At 38.3% G+C, this 12,500-nt stretch overlaps 1 protein-coding gene across 4 annotated transcripts in view; it reads right to left on the bottom strand.

The window, feature by feature from the left end:
- The window catches only part of LOC137618230 (tigger transposable element-derived protein 1-like), a 336,843-nt gene that overhangs the window by 104,466 nt on the left and 219,877 nt on the right, over positions 1-12,500 (bottom strand). For 2 of the 4 annotated variants that reach the window (XM_068348377.1, XM_068348374.1), the window contains one exon: positions 1,803-3,077. The exons of the other annotated variants lie outside the window; for them this stretch is intronic. The gene's annotated coding sequence lies outside the window, so the exon portion shown is untranslated. Of the gene's footprint in view, positions 1-1,802; positions 3,078-12,500 lie in introns of those variants that run through there. 4 annotated transcript variants of the gene reach the window in all.

Below are 12,500 nucleotides of genomic sequence, written 5' to 3'. Positions count from 1 at the left end.
CTCGAACTTATCATAAGACATATGTATATATACGATCTTGTCAAAAAGCATATATAGGCCTACAATCCTGTCAGAAATATTTAGCATATATAGGCCTACAATCCTGTCAGAAATATTTAGGCCTACAATTTTATCAGAAAACATATGCCTACGATCTTGTCAGACAGGATATATAGGCCTACAATTTTATCAGAAAACATAGGCCTACGATCTTGTCAGACAGGATATATAGGCCTACAATTTTATCAGAAAACATAGGCCTACGATCTTGTCAGACAGGAAATATAGGCCTACAATCCTTTCAGAAAGCTTCTGTAGACCTATGATTTTGTCAGAAATCGTTCATCTGCCTACGATCTTATCAGAGAGCATCTATAGGTCTACTATCATGTCAGAAATCATATATATGCCTATGATCTTGACAGAAAGCATAGGTATGCCTACAATCTTGTCCGAGACATATATAGGAATATAATCTTGTTGGAAAGCATATATCTGCCTACAATCTTGTCAGAACATGTATAGGCCTATGACCTTGTCAGAAAGCATAAACATGCCTACGATCTTGCTTGTCAGCAAGCATATATGTGCCTAAGATCTTGTCAGAAAGCATGTATAGGCCTACAATCTTGTCAGAACATGTATAGGCCTATGACCTTGTCAGAAAGCATAAACATGCCTACGATCTTGTGACAGCATGTATAGGACTACAACCTTGTCAGCAAGCATATATATGCCTAAGATCTTGTCAGAAAGCACGTATAGGCCTACAATCTTGTCAGATAGCATGTATAGGCCTACAATCTTGTGTCGGAAAGCATCTGCTGTTATAAGGCTATGATCTTGTCAGATTGTCATCAGGTTAAAATAAACACTAATATGAAACTGATAAGGCATTAATTAAAAAGAACAACGTATATTTAACAACTTTTTATTAAACAAGTAAAAACTTAAAATATTGCTGCTATTATTATATGCAACAGACATTAACTAAATTCAAATTACAACTCATTTATACTTAATGTTGGAATAACTTTCCTAAATCTTTATTTTGAATGTTGACATGAAAATCATGTAATCTATTTCCATTATAAACTGCTAAAAATTCCTTACGATCTAAAATTGAGGTACTGTGCAGTTATTTTTTTCTAGTAACTGTCTGTTATAATTCTCTTTCACTGTGGTTTATATTTTCTTAAATACTACCTTCTCATTGTTTATAAAACTATTGCTATTAATATAATAACATTGAAATATGTGTAAATTAAAAAAAAAAAAATACAGGGAGTAACAGCTTGGCAATATCCCGGTTCACACCTGTCTCCTTTTCTGGTCTCTCCTAATTTATTTCTGTCTAACGCAGCACTTTCTGTTCTTCCTGTCTTCATAATGTTTCTGAAGCAAGTATTCAGACTCATGATCATTTTACAGTATATTCTATTTAAAATTTATTCAATTAATCCACTTCCATCCATTAAAGTTTTAAAGGCAGTGACTACGCCCTAGCTAGCAGGACAATGCCCTTGAGACTGGCGATATATACATATGATTAGAACCCAAGCTAGGACCAGGGAAGGCAAGGCAGTGGCTACTGATAACCCAGCAGGTAGACCTATAGGCTCCACCAAACCCCCTATCCATAGCTCCCAAAGATGGTGAGGTTGCAGACATTATCAGCAACTATCCAGGCTTGAGACTCGAACCCCAGTCTGGTAGATCACCTGACAGGGACGTTTCCAATAAGCCACCACAACTACTACTACTCTAAACTGTTATTATCCTACTTTCAACCTGGGCTCTATCTTAGTCATTTAAAATCCTCTACCTGTTTTCAATCATAATCTAAATTTTCTTTACCAGGGGTTATTACTTTATCTTTATTTTACTTGCCAAGGCTATAGGCTACACTGGAGGTTGCTGATGGCTTGAAACAACAGTTTTCAGTCGACTACATCTTGAATTCGCTAGAAAGTCGATTTTATCTTGAATTCACGATCATTGGAGAGTCGACCTTATCTTGAATTCACGATCATTGGAGAGTCGACCTTATCTTGAATTCACGATCATTGGAGAGTTGATTTTATCTTGAATTCACGATCATTGGAGAGTTGACCTTATCTTGAATTAACGATCATTGGAGAGTTGATTTTATCTTGAATTCACGACCATTGGAGAGTTGACCTTATCTTGAATTCACGATCATTGGAGAGTCGACCTTATCTTGAATTCACGATCATTGGAGAGTTGATTTTATCTTGAATTCACGATCATTGGAGAGTCGACCTTATCTTGAATTCACGATCATTGGAGAGTTTGATTTCATCTTGAATTCACGATCATTGGAGAGTTGATTTTATCTTGAATTCACGATCATTGGAGAGTTGACCTTATCTTGAATTAACGATCATTGGAGAGTTTGATTTCATCTTGAATTCACGATCATTGGAGAGTTGATTTTATCTTGAATTCACGATCATTGGAGAGTTGACCTTATCTTGAATTCACGATCATTGGAGAGTTTGATTTCATCTTGAATTCACGATCATTGGAGAGTTGATTTTATCTTGAATTCACGGTCATTGGAGAGTTGATTTTATCTTGCATTCACGACCATTGGAGAGTCGACCTTATCTTGACTTCACGATCATTGGAGAATTGATTTTATCTTGAATTCACGATCATTGGAGAGTTGATTTTATCTTGACTTCACGATCATTGGAGAGTTGATTTTACCTTGCATTCGCGATCATTGGAGAGTTGATTTTACCTTGCATTCGCGATCATTGGAGAGTTCATTTTATCTTGAATTCACGATCATTGGAGAGTTGATTTTATCTTGCATTCACGATCATTGGAGAGCTGATTTTATCTTGCATTCACGATCATTGGAGAGCTGATTTTATTTTGTATCCACGATCATTGGAGAGTTGATTTCATCTTGCATTCACGATCATTGGAGAGCTGATTTTATCTTGCATTCACGATCATTGGAGAGTCAACCTTACCTTGAATTAACGATCATTAGAGTTGAGTTTATGTCGACTCCGAGCTCACCGAAATGAAAACCAAGCTGCATTCTGTAAAGAAAAACGTCGGGAAGTTGCGAGTTATGTGGGCTTTTGATATCCTCTTCCTTATTCTATGAGACTGGCTGATTCGAGAATAATCAAGGTTGATTTTCATAACAGCCAACGGACAAAGACCAGATCCAAACGACTTTGATAAACCTTTGAAATAAAGAAACTAGACAAAATATTTGAATGACAGAAATTGAACACTTTTGAAAGACATAGAAACTAGACAAACTTTAGAATGACACAGACACTAGACAAACTTTTGAATGACATAAAAACTAGTCAAACTTTTGAATGACAGAAACTAAAACCTTTGAATGACAAAGAAACTAAACAAACTTTTGAATGACAGAAACTTGACAAACTTTCGAACGACAGAAACTAGACAAACTTTTGAATGCCATAGAAACTAGACAAACTTTTAAAGGACACACAAACTATACTAACTTTTGAATGACATAGAAAACTAGACAAAATTTTTAATGACACAGAAACTTGACAAACTTTTAAATGACACAGAAACCAAACAAAATTTTGAAAAACAGAAACTATACAAACTTTTGGAAGACAGACACTATACAAACTTTTGAAAGACAAACTATACAAACGTTTGAATGACATGGAAACTAGACAAACTTTTGCATGACAGAAACTAGATAAACTGTTGAATACCAAAGAACTAAAAAAAAACTTTTGAATGACAGAAACTAGACAAACTTTTGAATGACATAAACTAGACAAACTTTTGAATGACATAGAAACTATACAAACTTGTGGAAGACAGAAACTATACAAACGTGTGGAAGAGAGAAACTATACAAACTTTTTAATGACAGAAACTAGACAAACTTTTGAATGACAAACTATACAAACTTTTGAATGATAGAAACTAGACAAACTTTTGAATGACATAGAAACTAGACAAACTTTTGAATGACACAGAAACTAGGCAAACTTTTGAATGATAGAAACTAGACAAACTTTTGAAAGACATAGAAACTAGACAAACTTTTGAATGACACAGAAACTAGGCAAACTTTTGAATGATAGAAACTAGACAAACTTTTGAATGACACAGAAACTAGGCAAACTTTTGAATGATAGAAACTAGACAAACTTTTGAATGATAGAAACTAGACAAACAGAAACTAGACAAACTTTTGAATGATAGAAACTAGACAAACTTTTGAATGATAGAAACTAGACAAACTTTTGAATGACACAGAAACTAGACAAACTTTTGAATGACAGAAACTAGACAAACTTTTGAATGACACAGAAACTAGGCAAACTTTTGAATGATAGAAACTAGACAAACTTTTGAATGACGGAAACTAGACAAACTTTTGAATGACACAGAAACTAGGCAAACTTTTGAATGATAGAAACTAGACAAACTTTTGAATGACACAGAAACTAGGCAAACTTTTGAATGATAGAAACTAGACAAACTTTTGAATGACGGAAACTAGACAAACTTTTGAATGACACAGAAACTAGGCAAACTTTTGAATGATAGAAACTAGACAAACTTTTGAAAGACATAGAAACTAGACAAACTTTTGAATGACACAGAAACTAGGCAAACTTTTGAATGATAGAAACTAGACAAACTTTTGAATGACACAGAAACTAGGCAAACTTTTGAATGATAGAAACTAGACAAACTTTTGAATGATAGAAACTAGACAAACAGAAACTAGACAAACTTTTGAATGATAGAAACTAGACAAACTTTTGAATGATAGAAACTAGACAAACTTTTGAATGACACAGAAACTAGACAAACTTTTGAATGACAGAAACTAGACAAACTTTTGAATGACGGAAACTAGACAAACTTTTGAATGACACAGAAACTAGGCAAACTTTTGAATGATAGAAACTAGACAAACTTTTGAATGACACAGAAACTAGGCAAACTTTTGAATGATAGAAACTAGACAAACTTTTGAATGACGGAAACTAGACAAACTTTTGAATGACACAGAAACTAGGCAAACTTTTGAATGATAGAAACTAGACAAACTTTTGAATGACGGAAACTAGACAAACTTTTGAATGACACAGAAACTAGGCAAACTTTTGAATGACGGAAACTAGACAAACTTTTGAATGATAGAAACTAGACAAACTTTTGATTGACAAAAACTAGACAAACCTTTCAAGGACAGATAAATTAGTCGAACTTTAGAATGACAGAAACTAGAAAAACTTTTGAATGACCAATTCGGGAGCAGTAGTCCACTTTACTAAGACTGCATACAAAATAATAGATTCTTCAATACTGGACCTCAAGAAAAAACACAGGGCAGTTACAAGTTATAATGGAATTTATGCAAGTACCAAAGCGGAGAACTTAAGCACAAAGACTTGCCATACAGTTATACAAAAAGATATACATCTAGTGAAATTTCCATTGTAATGAAAGATGGTAAATAAACATTCTTAACCTAAAGTTTGCAATGAAAATGAAAACTCACCTGCTCTACCTCAAGTTATTAATGAAAGAAAAACCAACATGCTTAATCTCAAGTTAGCAAAAAAAAAAAAAAAAAAAAAAGAAAAAAAAAAAAAATTACATGCTTAATCACACATTAACAATGAAGGAAGAAAAGCCAAAGTTCTACAATTATAAGCAAAATCCACCTTATCAATCCCAAGTTAGCAAGAACAAAAGAAAAACCAAAATCATGAAATTAGAAGCAAGAGTCATAGGAAGACCTTTAAGCTAGACTGCCCTATAAAGCGGGTATCAAAGATCCATGGTGCTATTGCAGCCAGCTAAGATGCTTCATGCAGGACTGAAAATATAGGTGGTAGCAACAGATATGTAACGCACACATACAAGAATACTCTAAGTACTGCACTCGATATCAACCCTATGGAGACATGCTTTGGTGTCATCCATTCACCTCACCGTATGTGCTCCGATGACGTAGATTACTTATTTCGCATGAATATTTGCCAAAAAATATGGTGTCATCCAAAGTAAATGAGATTTGCCTCTTCGTGAGGGCATATGCTAGACCTACTTGTTAACGCATGCAGAAAATAGATAGAATCAGCGCGTGCACAGGACAGATCAAACAAACATTCAGTACACAGCTATCTTTCCCCTCATTTCCGTGACAGGAGTGGTCATGCAAAATTTTCTTTTTTTTTGTGATTTTACAGTGCCCTGACAGGGATCACTCAAGTGATTTGAGATTGGTTTTAGTCGAGTTTAAGTGTTTTGGCACAAAAAAAAAACTGGAAATGGCTGAAAACATGAAATAAAATGGCGAAGCATGCTTTAATGACCGTGCCAAGTAAGTAAGTTTCAGATAGTGAAAATGTGAGGTACACAATGAGGAGCCTTCTGCAGTAATTAAACACATACTATGGAGGCGCCAATTGCCTAATTTGTCCTTCGAAAGTAGTGGAAACAGTATAGAAGAAGCAGATGTTGATGATAATATTGGCCACTTAGGCTTTTACCACAAAAACCAAATCTAATGTCACCTGAAGCAACATTGTCATCCTCACCATCAACCATACCTATAACATTCCATGTCATTCCTCCACTCCACCCCCCATTTTGTACCACACAAAATAAACTGCGCCCCCTACAGGCCAAAGCATTGGGACATGAAATAAGGCTGTTTGGGTATGAATTAAATGACAAGCTTCATTTTCATGAATCAGAAGGGAGTGAGGAGTCCAATCTAAGCCTACCCATCTAATAAGAATGGGAGGGGGACTCGAACGATAATGGGGGCAGGGAGTGATTTAGACCAAACCCTGCCCATCGTATGTAGGAGGTTTGGTAGCAATTTACACAGCCAAACATAAGGAAGCAAGGTGGGAGAGGGCAAAATAGAGGAGCTGTAACCAAAAGTGCCCACGAGTCAGCTGATGAGGAGAAGGATGATGGCTGGACTACTGACACTTCTCCTAGCACTGCATTGGCCTTCACATTTTACCATGGGGTGTGGTATAATCTAGCGTACCTGGATTTGGCACTGGATTTTACCCAACTGTTTTTCAATATTTACATGTTTTCCTTGCCCACCCCCACCCAAAAAAAAATATCTATGCAAAAAGGCCTTGCAGGCATGTCACCTTTGTCCCTCAAGTCAAGGTTGCCAGTGACTGACAAAAGATATTACAAAATATCTATGCAAAAAGACCTTGCAGGCATGTCACCTTTGTCCCTCGTCAAGGTTGCCAGTGACTCACAAAGGATATTACAAAATATCTATGCAAAAAGGCCTTGCAGGCATGTCACCTTTGTCCCTCAACTCAAGGTTGCCAGTGACTGACAAAGGATATTACAAAATATCTATGCAAAAAGGCCTTGCACGCATGTCACCTTTGTCCCTCAAGTCAAGGTTGCCAGTGACTGACAAAGGATATTACAAAATATCTATGCTAAAAGGCCTTGCACGCATGTCACCTTTGTCCCTTAACTCAAGGTTGCCAGTGACTGACAAAGGATAATACAAAATATATATGCAAAAAGGGCCTTGCAGGCATGTCACCTTTGTCCCTTAACTCAAGGTTGCCAGTGACTGACAAAGGATATTGCAAAATATCTATGCAAAAAGGGCCTTGCAGGCATGTCACCTTTGTCCCTCAAGTCAAGGTTGCCAGTGACTGACAAAGGATATTGCAAAATATCTATGCAAAAAGGGCCTTGCAGGCATGTCACCTTTGTCCCTCAAGTCAAGGTTGCCAGTGACTGACAAAGGATATTGCAAAATATCTATGCAAAAAGGGCATTGCAGGCATGTCACCTTTGTCCCTCAAGTCAAGGTTGCCAGTGACTGACAAAGGATATTGCAAAATATCTATGCAAAAAGGGCCTTGCAGGCATGTCACCTTTGTCCCTCAAGTCAAGGTTGCCAGTGACTGACAAAGGATAATACAAAATATCTATGCAAAAAGGCCTTGCAGGCATGTCACCTTTGTCCCTCAACTCAAGGTTGCCAGTGACTGACAAAGGATAATACAAAATATCTATGCAAAACGGCCTTGCACGCATGTCACCTTTGTCCCTCAACTCAAGGTTGCCAGTGACTGACAAAGGATAATACAAAATATCTATGCAAAAAGGCCTTGCAGGCATGTCACCTTTGTCCCTCAAGTCAAGGTTGCCAGTGACTGACAAAGGATAATACAAAATATCTATGCAAAAAGACCTTGCAGGCATGTCACCTTTGTCCCTCAACTCAAGGTTGCCAGTGACTGACAAAGGATATTACAAAATATCTATGCAAAAGGGCCTTGCAGGCATGTCACCTTTGTCCCTCAAGTCAAGGTTGCCAGTGACTGACAAAGGATAATACAAAATATCTATGCAAAAAGGCCTTGCAGGCATGTCACCTTTGTCCCTCAAGTCAAGGTTGCCAGTGACTGACAAAGGATATTACAAAATATCTATGCAAAAAGGCCTTGCACGCATGTCACCTTTGTCCCTCAACTCAAGGTTGCCAGTGACTGACAAAGGATATTACAAAATATCTATGCAAAAGGCCTTGAAGGCATGTCACCTTTGTCCCTCAAGTCAAGGTTGCCAGTGACTGACAAAGGATATTACAAAATATCTATGCAAAAAGGCCTTGCATGCATGTCACCTTTGTCCCTCAACTCAAGGTTGCCAGTGACTGACAAAGGATATTACAAAATATCTATGCAAAAGGCCTTGAAGGCATGTCACCTTTGTCCCTCAAGTCAAGGTTGCCAGTGACTGACAAAGGATATTACAAAATATCTATGCAAAAAGGCCTTGCATGCATGTCACCTTTGTCCCTCAACTCAAGGTTGCCAGTGACTGACAAAGGATATTACAAAATATCTATGCAAAAGGCCTTACACGCATGTCACCTTTGTCCCTCAAGTCAAGGTTGCCAGTGACTGACAAAGGAAATTACAAAATATCTATGCAAAAAGACCTTGCACGTATGTGACCTTTGTCCCTCAACTCAAGGTTGCCAGTGACTGACAAAGGATATTACAAAATATCTATGCAAAAGGCCTTGAAGGCATGTCACCTTTGTCCCTCAAGTCAAGGTTGCCAGTGACTGACAAAGGATATTACAAAATATCTATGCAAAAAGGCCTTGCAGGCATGTCACCTTTGTCCCTCAACTCAAGGTTGCCAGTGACTGACAAAGGATATTACAAAATATCTATGCAAAAGGCCTTGCAGGCATGTCACCTTTGTCCCTCTAGTCAAGGTTGCCAGTGACTGACAAAGGATAATACAAAATATTTATGCAAAAAGGGCCTTGCAGGCATGTCACCTTTGTCCCTCAAGTCAAGGTTGCCAGTGACTGACAAAGGATAATACAAAATATCTATGCATAAAGGCCTTGCACGCATGTCACCTTTGTCCCTCGTCAAGGTTGCCAGTGACTCACAAAGGATATTACAAAATATCTATGCAAAAAGGCCTTGCACGCATGTCACCTTTGTCCCTCAAGTCAAGGTTGCCAGTGACTGACAAAGGATATTACAAAATATCTATGCAAAAAGGCCTTGCACGCATGTCACCTTTGTCCCTCAACTCAAGGTTGCCAGTGACTGACAAAGGATATTACAAAATATCTATGCAAAAAGGGCCTTGCAGGCATGTCACCTTTGTCCCTCAAGTCAAGGTTGCCAGTGACTGACAAAGGATATTACAAAATATCTATGCAAAAAGGCCTTGCATGCATGTCACCTTTGTCCCTCAACTCAAGGTTGCCAGTGACTGACAAAGGATATTACAAAATATCTATGCAAAAGGCCTTGCACGCATGTCACCTTTGTCCCTCAAGTCAAGGTTGCCAGTGACTGACAAAGGATATTACAAAATATCTATGCAAAAAGACCTTGCACGCATGTCACCTTTGTCCCTCAACTCAAGGTTGCCAGTGACTGACAAAGGATAATACAAAATATCTATGCAAAAAGGCCTTGCATGCATGTCACCTTTGTCCCTCAACTCAAGGTTGCCAGTGACTGACAAAGGATATTACAAAATATCTATGCAAAAGGCCTTGCACGCATGTCACCTTTGTCCCTCAAGTCAAGGTTGCCAGTGACTGACAAAGGATATTACAAAATATCTATGCAAAAAGACCTTGCACGCATGTCACCTTTGTCCCTCAAGTCAAGGTTGCCAGTGACTGACAAAGGATATTACAAAATATCTATGCAAAAAGACCTTGCAGGCATGTCACCTTTGTCCCTCAACTCAAGGTTGCCAGTGACTGACAAAGGATATTACAAAATATCTATGCAAAAGGCCTTGAAGGCATGTTACCTTTGTCCCTCAAGTCAAGGTTGCCAGTGACTGACAAAGGATATTACAAAATATCTATGCAAAAAGGCCTTGCACGCATGTCACCTTTGTCCCTCAACTCAAGGTTGCCAGTGACTGACAAAGGATATTACAAAATATCTATGCAAAAGGCCTTGCAGGCATGTCACCTTTGTCCCTCAAGTCAAGGTTGCCAGTGACTGACAAAGGATAATACAAAATATTTATGCAAAAAGGGCCTTGCAGGCATGTCACCTTTGTCCCTCAAGTCAAGGTTGCCAGTGACTGACAAAGGATATTACAAAATATCTATGCAAAAAGGCCTTGCAGGCATGTCACCTTTGTCCCTCAAGTCAAGGTTGCCAGTGACTGACAAAGGATATTACAAAATATCTATGCAAAAGGCCTTGCAGGCATGTCACCTTTGTCCCTCAAGTCAAGGTTGCCAGTGACTGACAAAGGATAATACAAAATATTTATGCAAAAAGGGCCTTGCAGGCATGTCACCTTTGTCCCTCAAGTCAAGGTTGCCAGTGACTGACAAAGGATATTACAAAATATCTATGCAAAAAGGCCTTGCACGCATGTCACCTTTGTCCCTCAACTCAAGGTTGCCAGTGACTGACAAAGGATATTACAAAATATCTATGCAAAAGGCCTTGCAGGCATGTCACCTTTGTCCCTCAAGTCAAGGTTGCCAGTGACTGACAAAGGATATTACAAAATATCTATGCAAAAAGGCCTTGCACGCATGTCACCTTTGTCCCTCAACTCAAGGTTGCCAGTGACTGACAAAGGATATTACAAAATATCTATGCAAAAAGGCCTTGCACGCATGTCACCTTTGTCCCTCAAGTCAAGGTTGCCAGTGACTGACAAAGGATATTACAAAATATCTATGCAAAAGGCCTTGCAGGCATGTCACCTTTGTCCCTCAAGTCAAGGTTGCCAGTGACTGACAAAGGATATTACAAAATATCTATGCAAAAAGGCCTTGCACGCATGTCACCTTTGTCCCTCAACTCAAGGTTGCCAGTGACTGACAAAGGATATTACAAAATATCTATGCAAAAGGCCTTGCAGGCATGTCACCTTTGTCCCTCAAGTCAAGGTTGCCAGTGACTGACAAAGGATATTACAAAATACCTATGAAAAAGGCCTTGCAGGCATGTCACCTTTGTCCCTCAACTCAAGGTTGCCAGTGACTGACAAAGGATATTACAAAATATCTGGGCCCCATTGTCCTTATGGGGGTCATTCCAAAACCATCATTGCGTGACTAGTGGTCAATGACTGGTCTGTTGTATATGACAATCTTCATAAGGACAATGACATGTTGGAGGTTTTTGTAGATTGCAACACTTTCACAAGGAATAACAGCAAAATCCTGCAAGGTAACATTAATTGTCTCATGAAAACAAGTAAAACCCTTGAATACTTCCAATCACGATTAAGGGATGTGTAAACTCCTTTTCAGGAGCTATCAACTGATTAAGGGATGCTACTGCAGAAGAAAATACTTCGGTTCCACAACCTTGCCAAGAGAACGAAATATAGTATCAAAATGTATATAATTGCAGAGGTTGGTAGTAATATGTCTCACATTTTGAGGCATGCAATAGGACTTCCGCTTCCACTGGTGAAACTGTGTTCTCCTTAACTGGCAATCTCCAAAGAATGGACTACAGTCTGTAAATGGACAATTACTATAGCTCGTAGCCCTTTCCCAAGAGTTGTATGACAGTGGCATACATGCCTGTGGCACTCTTTGGCTTCCCAGGGGTGGTACCACGACACTGTAACGCCTTGCAAGACCCTTCATTCTCAGAGAAAGGATGTACTTCTGGAGTAAAGGCAACACTTTTGTGATCATCTGGAAGGAAATAGCCCTTATAACACTGGTAAACAATATTCACAATGCAGTAAGGCATCCATAAAAGACTGCAGTTGCCTTTTCCCAAAGCTATTTCCACTTACAATACTCTCATGGGTGATGTAGATCATTTTGTTCAAATGATCATGTATTACCAGTTTACAAGGCAACTTATTTCTCGACCTTGACCTTAACATGTATTAATTGGCGTGGATTTTTTAAACACTCAAATATGAGACAAGTTTGAAGTCCATGTGACAACGAA

Source organism: Palaemon carinicauda, chromosome 24 (genome assembly GCF_036898095.1).
Source record: "Palaemon carinicauda isolate YSFRI2023 chromosome 24, ASM3689809v2, whole genome shotgun sequence".
NCBI classification, from domain to species: Eukaryota; Metazoa; Arthropoda; class Malacostraca; order Decapoda; family Palaemonidae; genus Palaemon; species Palaemon carinicauda.
The sequence above is the reverse complement of the archived record's forward strand: the minus strand, read 5'-3'. Positions and strand labels throughout refer to the sequence as shown.